Source organism: Danio rerio, chromosome 13 (assembly GCF_049306965.1).
Source record: "Danio rerio strain Tuebingen ecotype United States chromosome 13, GRCz12tu, whole genome shotgun sequence".
Lineage (NCBI taxonomy): Eukaryota > Metazoa > Chordata > Actinopteri > Cypriniformes > Danionidae > Danio > Danio rerio.
In genome coordinates this window covers 35,512,214-35,520,164 of record NC_133188.1, presented here as the reverse complement: position 1 = coordinate 35,520,164, position 7,951 = coordinate 35,512,214, and the positions used below count along the sequence as shown (strand labels likewise).

At 35.1% G+C, this 7,951-nt stretch overlaps 1 long non-coding RNA gene across 2 annotated transcripts; it reads right to left on the bottom strand.

Annotated features, from left to right (window-relative positions):
- Positions 1-4,099: 4,099 nt before the first annotated feature.
- On the bottom strand, positions 4,100-7,119 carry LOC137487418 (uncharacterized). 2 transcript variants are annotated; one of them, XR_012388803.1, is made up of 7 exons: positions 7,015-7,119; positions 6,792-6,872; positions 5,938-6,021; positions 5,763-5,817; positions 5,588-5,663; positions 5,337-5,513; positions 4,100-4,996 (listed from the first exon to the last, which is right to left on the bottom strand). It is a non-coding gene; the product is annotated as an uncharacterized lncRNA (long non-coding RNA). The 2 variants fall into 2 exon arrangements; XR_011005988.2 differs by lacking the exon at positions 7,015-7,119 and having other exon boundaries at positions 6,792-6,925.
- Between the last annotated feature and the right edge of the window lie 832 nt (positions 7,120-7,951).

Here is a 7,951-nt window from a genome sequence, read left to right as displayed (position 1 = left end):
ATACATGCAGAGCATAAGATTTGGAGATTTGGAAGGATAGATAAAAAAGGTAAAGCAAGAACGAGACTGAATTGTAGGATATTAGGGCTGGGACAATAAATCAATGTTTTATAATTCGTGAATCAATACTTTGATTTTTGGTATGTATCGCAATTATCTCTACAATTGATTCTGAGTTTAGCTTTTAACAGCAGAGGGCGCTCTAGGCTAGCTTTTAATCGTACGCTCTTGGTAAGCATGAAGAACATTTCGGTTATGTACTGTAAGGTCAAATTAACTTACCTTGTGCCTTTAATTCCATGGGATTGATGTAAACAAAGCCTAAATTGTTCAAGTAAATCCTTAAATTTATTAACAGTAGTTTTACGTTAAAGTGGTATGTGTAAGGATTAGCAGAGTGTGGTTGTTTGTAAAGCATACCGCGCCATCTGGTGGTAAAAACTAAGATTTGAATCTGTTCGAGAGAGAATCTGAATGCATTGCGGAGAAATGCACCGATTTCAGAATCGATGCATTTCTTTCTTTCCAATGCATCAATTTGTTGTCCCAGACTAAGTAGGATACGTCTACATACGAAAGCAAAAACTTCAATCCAAATGTGTGTACCACTTTAGTTTAAGCATCAATTCCCAAATATTAAAGGTACAAAAGGAAATCTGCCAGAAGGCTAACATTAGCATAATTTTAAAATTTACATCCCTCCCCTGCCGTCAAAGGTCACGTCTCTTTAAGTCATGAACGTGCAAAGGCACACCAAAAAGATGACCATCTGATGATGATAAACAACCCTAAATAACTCTAGATCGTGTCATACATCAGTTAGAAAACTCTATGGAGACACACACTTTGTCCAGCGTATTGTTGATTGGCCAGCAAGTGCAGGAATTATATTTTGCCAAAACTGGTATTGGAGTAAAGTTGGTTTTATATTTGCACGACTTTCGGTTTAATAAACATAATTTCAGAAAAGTAGTGTTTGCTAATTCTAAATAGTGAAATCATATAATCAGCCAATGACTATAAAATACAACATTGTTCACAGTCAATTAATTCGTAGCTACGCGCTATTTCATACCCAATATTCAAAACAATGTTAGAGTGAGAGTGTGCCACAGGTTGTCACTGTTCAAAAGTGAACCCACTTCACCTCAGTAAAGCTGGTTGGCGGAAGAGCACTATTTGTTTATGTTTTGTAATTCAACTAAATAAAAATCAGATCAGAAAAAAGGATTGCTATAAACATTACACTTACATTACACTTACATTACTAACACAACGAGTGACTTTTGACTTTTAATTGTGCTTATTGATACTCGTACATTGTTTGTTTTCATCTCCTTTTACACTTAAACAACTAAATGAATGCTCAGGTTTATTTAACCGACTATATTATCTATGCTGTTAAAGGTACTCCATGTGCTTGAAAATAGCCAATCTTTCACCAGACGTTTTCAGTGGCTGAAAAACACCACCATGCCAACGCAATCTCACGGCAATTCGTAACTTTTTGATTTAGTGGCTAATTCATATTAATTAGTACAATCTAATTTGCATAATTTAGTATTATTTACTCATCACCCAATGATAGTTTGTGTTAGGTGTGGGGTTGGGTGCCAAGCCTCCTTTTTAAAATCGTGCATTTTCATAAGACTGAACTTGTACGAATTCAAACAAATTAACCACTAAACTGACAAAACGTAAAATACTTACGTTTCTTAGTTAGATCAGGTAATACTTCAGCTATTGTGTCATCCTTCAGATCATTGTTTTAAACTACATATCGTCATTTCCCTTCAGCGTGCAAAAGTAATTCTGATATTGCCTCAAGATTTCGAAAAGTTCTGATTCTACATTTTGGGCAGAAGCCCTTTTAAAAACCTTCTTTCTTTTCATGGATACAAGGCCAAGTTGGTCTTTGGTTTCAGGTTGATGCTAAGTTTACCTGGCGTCATTCACTCTGTCAGCTGTAGATAATTAGCTTCACATGCAGGTGCAAACGATTGATCTGTCGGTGTGTACAGGTTGCACAAAAATACACATTTAAATTTGTTGACAGTTTGAGTTACCTGTTGTGATTGAGTATTTGTCGGTCTAGCGATTTTTAATTGGACAAACATTTTTTAGTCTTATGCCTTACCCAGGATATAAAAATACATATAGAAACATTTAGATCTTTTACTTTAATCAGCACTATCTGAATGTGAAGAGACTTTTAACCAGCACAACAAAAAATGTTTCTGAAGACAATCACCTACTGCACCTTTAACTAATGGATTATTGCCTGCTCATTATTAAGATATTAGCTGTTTTATTGTAGTTATAAAGTGTGATCTTTTTTAGGATCTCTAATCCTACTCAGTTCATAAGCCAGACTACTACTTTACCAGCTATAAATAAGCTGTTATTTGTAGTTTATTGAGCTAAACTTTTAGATTAGTTTATGGAAAGAATTGTATCTTAAAATGAAGTGTGACCAAAAATGTCTTACATGATCTCCACTGCCACAGCTGTGTGCTCTAACATGACATGCTGAATATGAGGACTAACCGTTTTGGTCACTCAATCTTGAAATATAACAGTTTAATGCTTTTGGTTTTCTGTAATAACTGTGGTCATCTCAAACCATATTTATACTTCATTCATGGTTTTTTAGCATCAGAACTATGGGTTTTGAGAGCTTTCCAAATTGGCATCTGCCAAACTTAACTGGCTGAATGAATTTGCGCCAAAATGCCAGAGTCTTTGATTGGATGAACAGCCTTTGATGTCAACAATAAAAGATGTGGAACGAGTTTTCTCCTTCCTCTTAAAAGTTAAAAGTCTATTTATTTTTCCTGATTAGTGTACCCTTTCTTCATTTTATGGTTAATTGCATTTTATGACTTATGTGTAGCATTGTTATTTCCTTGCTGAAAGGTATTAGACCTGTAGTCTCTTTTCAGGTCTAAGCTCTTAGTTCTTTTATTGTAATATAAGCAGCGCTGGGCTCATCAACAAACCGTTTGCATCAAAATAATGCGTTTAGACTTGTTTTGCGCAAAATCTGTCATCACCAATGTTTGGCTTGAACTGAACTGAACTGTTACCGAAATTCAGATTTAATTCATTATGATTATGGTAACAGGTTGTGCTTCTCTTTTTGCCCTCAGGTAACAAAACATTCCCTTGTATTTTCTGTGGTAAACTGTTTGCAAGCATTATAAATTGAATCTGTCAATCGAAATTTATGTATAACCAACATGCTCATTAATCTAATTATTCATTACTGATTTGCATATATGAGAATTTCATGTTTTGTTTTAAAGCCCTAAACAGAAAACATCTCACGTACAGCATGTGATACTTCACACAAAATTGTTCACAGGATTGAATGTCATCAAACACTGTTCCACAGGTGGAATTGTAGGTATAAAAAGGTCAATCATTGTTAGGATAGCTTGAAGGATAGCTTCTCCACATTGCTTAAGGTATTTTGAACTTAATCTCATGCCTTTAAAAATCTCTTTGTGAGAGGTTTTCAGTTTTAAAGAAGGACCTTGTGGAAAAGCAAGGCATTTTGTCTTGGCATGTAGTGTAATATTACTATAAATACAGTTTTGAGGATTATTAAGATCTTTTTAACCCTTTACAGGCACTCTTGAAATACTGAAAAAACCAACATAGGTTCATTCTGAAAACGTAGCCCTATATACATTTCTGGAGATCATGAGTTATTAAGCCAGAGGTACGTATAACTGCATTTTGTCTTTAAAACAAACGCTACAGGGCCGTATGATGCCACTCATTTTCACGCTTACCAGCTGACTGCTTACCTCTGTACACTCTCAGAAAAAAAGGTACAAAATTGTACCTTTTAGGGTACAAATGGCCCGTCACTGGGGTGGTACCCTTAAGGGTACAAATTTGTACCTCTATTTAAAGGTACAAAATTGTACCTTCTACATCTGTACCCTTTAAGGGACAATTTTGTACCCCCACCGAAGGTACAAAAATGTACCTTTTTATATTATATAGCATTTTCAGGGTACTGACCCAGGCATTTTGATCCTTTGGTGACTGCATGCACAAATAAATAAATAAATAAAATATTTTGGTTCGCAGATGTCCATTTTTATTTATTAATGTAGAAATATTTCATTACAACTCACAACTGAATGTGTCAAGAAATAAAATTACACAGTAAATATAAAGCAGACATGTAAAACAGTAAAAAGAACAATTTAGAAAACAAATAAAAATTGTTCACTCACTGTACAGTATATAATCTACCCTTAATACAAAGACCACAAGAATACTGTTTAAGATTTATAAACACATTACACAGGCTACATCAAGTACTTCACTTTATAAAGTCCAAAGTGTTTGTTTTTAGTCAGAATACTCAGTCATAATAAATAATTTGTCATCAAAATTTTCTCTGAATTTCAGAATGAAGGCAAACTTTCTCTATAAATTGCTTCAACAGTGCAGAAAACCAAATACATCAGTAGCCTCTTCCTCAACACCAGTAGATTACTCCTCATCATCCTCAAGTGGAGTTGTAATTTGTTGTAACACAATATGTGTTTATGCTTTTGATAAACATGACATGTAAAGCATTCATATCTGGAAAATGTTCTTTGATAGTCATTAGGACCACAAGTTATTTAAAAATTTGCTTTATGCATGAATGATAGCAGTGTGCTGGATTAACTTGATTGTGATTATACCAAGATCATGTAGAGAAACAAAAAACAAGGTTGATCACTCTGGTAACTGGAGTAGATTGAGGCTTGTCACCGTCCACCGTTCATTCAAAACATTCCACTGCAGAAACATCAAGGTGATTTTCTAATAAGATGGATATGTCAAAAATGTATATTCGTCCACATCATCAGCCCGGCCAATCGCAATCCCATCAACTCTGAAGACTGCCGTGACTCGTCTTGTTAACACAGTTGTCCAGTCGGTGGCCTCCTCCTGTACTTGAACTGTTGGATGTGGTGAAGATGGTTCACTGTAAATGACAAAGCAATAATTACATTAATATCAGTCACTCTATCACTGATGAAGAGAAAATCAACATGCATAGAAAGTAAAATAATTAATATTCACCGATTTAAAAAAAAAAAAAGTATCACAGATTAAAAGACTAATATAAATTTCATTCATTCATTCAATTTCTTTTTGGCTTAGTCCCTTTATTAATCTGGGGTCGCCACAGTGGAATGAACCACCAACTTATCCAGCATATGTTTTATGCAGCAGATGCCCTTCCAGCTGCAACCCAGTATTAAGAAACATCCAGACACACTTATTCACACACACATTTATACACTACAGACAAATAAGCTTACCAAATTCAGCTATAGCGCATGTCTTTGGACTTGTGGGGAAACCGGAGCACTTGGAGGTAACCTTCACGAACACTTGAAGAATATGCAAACTCCTCACACAAATGCCAACTGATCCAGCCGAGGCTCGAACCAGCGACCTTCTTGCTGTAAGGTGACAGCACTACCCACTGCGTCATCCTAATATAAAGAATATCAAGCATTATAAAATGCATTTATCACAGCATATACTAAACAGAAAACAACATACGCACCGGAGCACAACGAAATGTTGAAGTGTCTCGCTTAACAAGGCTGGCAACATGAGAAGTGCTGCTGTAAAATCAATTCCTGGAACATAAGATGTGGCATACAAACAAATATGAATGAATCCATCCAAAGCTAGAATTTAATAATATTAATCAAGTGGAGAAAGTTTAGAAAGAGTACCTTAAAGTCAGGTCCATAGCATTCTTCAGTTGATCTCTCATCTTTCGATGAAAACCTAGAAAATAATTTTAAACATGTGGGTGTACATTTATTGTTGTTTGTAAGTAAAAACCTACAAATTTAAAATAGTATGTAAGCCATTAAAACCATGGTATAGATAATGAGACATACTTACATCTTGTAACTGAGCCATGCTTTCATATGACATGCCTTCACTGGTCTAATGCTGTTAGGCTGCATTATGTTGTTCAATCTTGTCCTGAAATACAATTGGAAACTTCATAAACTTCAGGATAACTATTTATAACTAACTATAAGTCATAATAAATAATTATTTACTACTATTTATTTATAGTATTTTATTTATATATAAGTATAACGTTAAACGATAGTAAAGCACCAACAATTCTGGACATGAGAATTTGTGGACACTCCTCAACATTAATGTAACTTAGACACTGAAACGAAGATATGTACAAGCATACACACGCCACGTTTGTAACTAGCCACGTTTACATAATCAGTCGCTTTGCCGGTGACAAAAATTGTGATTTTTCTTCACAAAATGGCGGTGTAACTTATATAACAGTCTAAAATTACATTTCCGCGGTCAACCGTGGCTAGAAAATGGCCTCAAAATATAAAACATTATCGATAATTACAAATTCCAGTATTAATAACAAAAGGTTTTATATCAAGGTATATGAAGACTTTAGTCGCGCGAGCTCCGGGCCACACCGCACATTACTCACGGCCCGATTCTGGTGCACGGATACGGCAGCGTCGGCTCGCTTCTGCCGCCGCAGCTGGCCCGAGTAACGATACAGCAGACGGACTCGGGCAGGCGAGAATCTAGCCGCAACTGGCCCAAGTGTATTTTGCTATCTGGGTTGCGATTATATTCCGCCGTGGCAACACTTATTAATAAAGCAGTAACGTAACGTAACATAAAAGGCGCGAATACGTAAGTTAACGTAGGCGATAAAGGGAACTTTTACACCGAGAAAACTAACAGCATATAGTACTTACCTTCTATAACGTTATGTCCCTCGGTGACTTCGATATCACGTTGTATTAACTTCTTTAATAAGCTGCAGACATCTTAGCAAACTCCATCATGCAGGCCAACGTAACGTTACACCAGCCAGCCCGGAGCACAAAGCGGGGGAAAGCCGAGAGTCAGACAAAATCAACAGAACACGGCTTCACATGTAAAAATGAGACTGAAAATATATCTTTAATACATTCTTACCTGAAAGTGTGGACTCCAAAATAGACTTTTCTTTGAAAAGCGTGCGAAGTTCTGTGTAAACAGCCAGCATACTCGACCGACCGCCTCAGTAACAAACACTACTATAACGTCTCAACAAGCCAAATTCTTAAAGAGACAGCAACATCACCACCTGTATGAAGATGCTGTCCCTCTGCATGGTTCTTATTCTACATCCCATATATACTATAGGGACTTAAACAGTAAGCAAAGACCAGTATTTACGTTTTTAATGATTAAAATTACATTTAATTATAAATTAAATTATTAACATTTTTGAGAAAAAATGTAATTTAAATACATGAAAAAAAATTAATTATTAAAATATTTAATTTAATCAATTTATTTATTTATTATATTTTTAAATTATGTATTTTAGTATTAATGTTTAGTATTAATACATTTAAATTAGTGTTATATAGTGTCTTGATCTTATCATGAGCTGAGGGTACAATTTTGTTCCTATAGGGAAACAAAATATATAATTGTACCTTTAAAGGTGCCAAATTGGTCCTTTACGGTACAATTTTGTATCCAAATGTGCTATAAAAGGTACAAAAATGTACCTTTCAAACCTAAATCTGGACATTTGTACCTTTATAGCCCATTTGGGTACAAAATTGTACCCTAAGGACCAATATGGGACCTTTAAAGGTACAATTTTATATTTTGTTCCCTCTAGGAACAAAATTGTACCCTCATTGTACCTTTTTTTCTGAGAGTGTATATGGATGGCTTTTCAGCTGTTATCGGTTTGTCCTGTGGCTGAAAGAATGGTTTCAGAAAGCATAAGACAAAAAAAGCCAGTAAATAAAATAAACATATAAATAAAAAGAGAGTGGATTAGTCAGTCAGTCAATCTGCAAAATAGCATACCCTCTGGGACAAGTTTTTCCAGAAATGTATATAGGGTTACAAT